The sequence below is a fragment of the Solanum tuberosum genome, unplaced genomic scaffold, assembly GCF_000226075.1.
Source record: "Solanum tuberosum cultivar DM 1-3 516 R44 unplaced genomic scaffold, SolTub_3.0 scf00448, whole genome shotgun sequence".
In the NCBI taxonomy this organism is placed as follows: Eukaryota; Viridiplantae; Streptophyta; class Magnoliopsida; order Solanales; family Solanaceae; genus Solanum; species Solanum tuberosum.
The window spans coordinates 27,605-32,695 of record NW_006239367.1 but is presented as its reverse complement, the minus strand read 5'-3'; the positions used below and the strand labels follow the sequence as shown (position 1 = coordinate 32,695).

Sequence of the window (5,091 nt, the reverse complement as noted above, 5' to 3'; positions counted from 1 at the left end):
AAAAATAAAAATACCGACCTCCGGAGGTCGGAATTTTAAAAATACAGAATTAAAAATACCAACCTCCAGAGGTCAGAATGTCAATATTACAAAAATAAAAATACCGACCTTCGGAGGTCAGAATTTCTAACATTACAAAATAAAAATAACCGACCTCCGGAGGTCAGAATTTCAACATTACAAAATTAAAATACCGACCTCCGGATGTCGGTATTCCAATTCTGACCTCAGGAAGTCGGAAATAATAATATATGAATTTTCCGACATAAAATAAAAACTGACCTCGAGAGGTCAGTAAATACCGACCTCCAGAGGTCGGTATTGAATAGCGACCAAGCTTTTTCCGACCTAAGTTGGGATGTCGGTTTTAGGTTTGTATACCGACCTTCGGAGGTCGGTATTTGTAGGTCAATATTCACCTTTTTTTTTAGTAGTGTCTTCCAGAAGGCTTTTTGGGGTCAATTATACCAACCTGTACACAAATGCACAATTAACAAAAAATACAATCTTATTTTTTGAAAAAGAAATTAACAAATTAGACAATAATGTAGGTACCATAGCTGCATAGTCATAAAAGAAAGAAGAAGCATAGAGATTTTTGAATCCTTGTTCACCTCCACCATCCAAATCCCACCAAATGTACATTTTTTATGCTTGCATGGTGCCTTAATTTTGAGTGCTTTTTTAGCTAATGTGCTACATTTCTTCAAGCTTGAACCTTGTTTTGGTGATGATGCTTTGTAATCCACTCCATTGTAAGTGTAATTAACCAAATCATAATTTATTAAAGTAGTATAACAAACATTAACAACTAATAAGATACTCCCTCCGTCCCATTTTATATGTCACCTTTTTACTTTGCAGTTGCATTAAGAAATGATGTAACTTTGCCCTTCTACCCTTATTTAATTTTTTTGGAACTCAAGTTTTCAATCAATGAATATAAATTAATTAATTTTGATTAATTAATTTAACCAATGAACATGAATCATTTACTTAGTTTTTCTAAGTTGGTCAAATGTATATTTTCAAGGCTAATAACTCACCAGGGTAAAAACGGAACAATATGGTAATCTATGCATTGATTTTAAGAAATGACAAGTATTATATATGAATCAACTATATATAGAAAAGGATGACATATAAAATAGGACGGAGGGAGTAAGTCATTATACACGCACACAAAAAAATACTCTCTAAAGAGCAAAGAGTTTCCCAAAGTGAGCTAAAATATTACAAACAGTAATAGAAGTTCTACTAACAATTAAGGGATTAGAGAGCACTAATCTTACCACTATAACCTCCCAAAATACATGGACTACTTGATGAGTTCCCAGAAGCTTTGAAAATCTCAGTTCTAGCTGCTAATTGACCATAGCTTAAATAGCTGTTACACACTATTGATTAATTTGACAGCACATAAAATATATATCAAAAAAAAAAAGACTAGTTATAAATATCAATTTACTAGGTTACCTGTGAACATAGATGTCATAATTAGTTCCCAAAAGAGATTTATTAAGGACATATGGCTCTCCATTTGGTACTTTGGGAGCCTTTAAAGCACTTCCTTTTGAGATGGCATATGTCATTTGCACTGATTCACCTCCTAGATCAATTGTAGCTACTATTCTTTCATATTTTTTTACCCAAATTCCCTAATAGGTAGTTCAAGGCTACCTGCATTACACAAAAATAAACGAAATTAAAAAATCATGTAATTTTGGTCACCTATATGATATCCCAATTGAATATTCTATATATTGGTTTGCTAACTTAGGTGAGTGGTTTTTTTTTCTTTTCACTACTAGAAATTAAGTTTTTTTCGACCGTGAATCAATAGAAAATTTGTGCTATAGAACATGATGTTTCCATTCCTTTCCCATTAAATCAGCTCACAGAGAAAAATGTTTGGTGAAAAACATTTTCAATGAAACATTGAGAAAGTTACTAGTTTTACCTTATGAAACATTTACTTTTCTTTGCTACACCAATTCGATCAAAATATCTGTGAGAATGACCACCAATTTTTTTTTCAGTAGAGTAATTTTTTAATAGTTGTTATTTATGCAATAAGATCATGGAGGAAGAAGGAAAGGGAACAATAAAATTGAATTTAGATCTTCTAATTGGGATATTCTTACAAGTATCATTAGATAAAAGTGTACCTAGGATTTGAAGGTGTCAGGCATGTTGACACGTGTCTAATCCCAACAAGACAAGTCAGTCTCAAACCTAACAATACGAAAGAAATGTGGAAATTAAAACAATAACAACATAAATGCGGAAAACCTAGTCATTCTAGGTACAAACCACTAGTATAATAATATAGAATTTGAAAGATAATACAAGTCTCAATCTCTTTGTCTCCCAAATAGAACAAAACATAAGTAAGGAACAAGAGGGCTCGTCGGGATGACAAGCATCTACCTCTCAAGTATCCACAGAAGAGCCTCAGATGTAAATAGAAGAAGAGCAATCACACGGATCCGGGCTCGGAACCTACACAAGTGTAGAAACAAGGAGTGAGTACCAAACAACATGATACTCAACAAGTAACCTACTAAACAAGGCAAAACTAAGCTAGAATACGAGTACTCCTTTCATCATAACCGAGCTGCTTCAACTACAACCTAAAATCATCCCAAGCTAACAGATTTACAAAACACCGTTCACAAGTCTTGGCAATCACAGTCCAACAGTCACTGTTCAACAACCAATAAGCATTAGGTATGTTAATCACAAGTGTCAAGTAGATAAATCACAATTATCATGTAGTTCAATCACAAGTATCAAGTAGATCAATCACAATTATCAGGTAGATCAATCTCAAGTATCAAGTTCATCAAAACACAATAGTCATATATACACTTGCCTGAACCATTTCCATCGGCACAATATCACTAGCCGGAGTCATTTCTCATCGGCTTTATATAGTATCACTTGCCAAAACCATTTCCCTTAGGCACAATATCACTAGTCGGAACTATTTCCCTTTGGCTTTATATAATGTCACTTGCCGAAACGATTTCCTTTCGGTACAAAATCACTAGTCGAAACCATTTCCCTTCTGTTTTATATTATATAATTTATCAGATCTATTTTCCTCCGGCATAATCATCACATGTCTCATCACGGTGCAAATAAATGAATGTAAATAAGTAATTCCACACCATAAGGAAAATACATAACTCAAGCAATTCAAATTCACTGTAAGGCCATCAAAGCATTTCATCAATCAGCAAATTAGGGTCAACATCAAGGCAATTCACCAAAACACAATTATCAACACGTTGCCTTTTTCATTATTCCGCTTTTTATTCATTAAGATTGATCAAATGGAATAATTGAAGCCATCACCTCAATTCCCATTACTCCCTAACACACACATTGAAGAAAAATACAACATTCTACAAGTTTTACAAGGTTTATAAGATCACTGACCTTAATTCAATCAAAAGTCAATCTCAGACTTGAGCCTTTTCGAACAATGTCCAAAGCCATAATCTAATTCAACAAGTAATCACAATAAGATTCGAGAAATAAGAACACCATATCATACACTTTGAAAAATGGGTCAAATCAACTCAAAAACCCAATTCCAGAAAAAAGGTTTTGTCACGCCCCGAGCCTACACCCTGGGCAGGACCGGCACTCGAAGACTATTGCTGGCCCCAAGCGAACCCTTGGCCTGGCTTTTTTAACTCAGCGGAAACCGAACTCAGCGGAAACCTCCCTGCAATGAAAGGTCATAAAACAACCTAACTGATAAAATCTGGCCAAAAAGGCAACTCGAGTCTCAAAATAAAATATTTATATATATACATAGATGAGAGACTCAATACTAACTGACTGACTGTCTATGAAGCCTCTATAATACTGAGATGGATGTTGGGACAGACCCCGCAACATCCTAATAGAACAAAACTAGGAAAATGAAATAACAGAGTCCTCCAGAATGCAAGGAGGCTCACCACTGACTCTGGACTGCTCAACTGGATCAATGGCGTGCTGGATGATGATCCTAGGTACTTGCGTCTGCATCATAATAAGATGCAGGCCAACTGGCATCAGTACATGGAATGTACGAGTATGCGAGCTGGACAGCTAAACAACAACTTAAGCTTGAAAGGGATACAAAAGAGAACTTACCTTGGCTCTATTCAACTCATGAGTAACTGAACTCAATATAAAGCAATAAGACACATGCAATAAATAAAGCTTGTAAAACTATTTAAAACATGACGTCAAAAATCGTATTTATAATATCATAAAAATACCATGCTCCCTCTCAAAGTCTAATTGTGCAATGCATGAATGAAGTCTCATACCCCCATCCATACTAAGCAGAACCCCTCGAGGAACCATGCAATTTCTACTGTGGGAGTTTCTCTAATTGACAACCACCACTAGGAGCCTAAGTGGTGACACAGCGTTGTTACCATCACGCTGCCAGACTGTCCTATACTTTGCCGTCATATAGAACTACTTTAACTTAGTGGATCCATTAGCTTAACTTACGTGATCATCTAAAAAGTATGACCCGTTAAATCCTATGTTGGCTACATGGTCCTTATGGAGGGTTGAGTTAATATGAACTCGCGTCCCTATTTCGGTGCTCAAGACTACTCCCAAAATATACTTTAGCTCATATGTTTTAAAAACAAACTTTTGTCTCTAGTTTGAATTAATTGCTCAAACTACCCTCTTAAAAGAGGTAATTGCTCTTGAAAACATCTTTCGAAAAAGAACAAAAACCATATTTTTAATATGATCATTGATGACTCGAGAAGTCATACTGCATAAACATTGATGGTATATCTAGAGACCATACTGTTTAAACATTGATGACATACTCGATTGTCATACTAATCATGTTTTAGAAACTCTTTCGCAAAACTCATCTTTTTCTTAAAAGAGATAGTACTCAAAATGCTCAAAACTCTTTTGGAAGCAATGTTCCCTTTTCTTTGCTCAATTGTGAAAACATGCATAAACTTCTTTGGGAATACTTAGTTCCCTAATAACTTTTGAGAAATGAACTTGACTCTTACTCTTGGCTTAACTCGAAACTCTATACTCTTTACTTAA

General features: G+C 34.9%; 1 pseudogene; it reads right to left on the bottom strand.

The window, feature by feature from the left end:
- Positions 1 to 5,091, bottom strand: part of LOC102588325 (apyrase-like) — a 68,223-nt pseudogene that overhangs the window by 46,654 nt on the left and 16,478 nt on the right.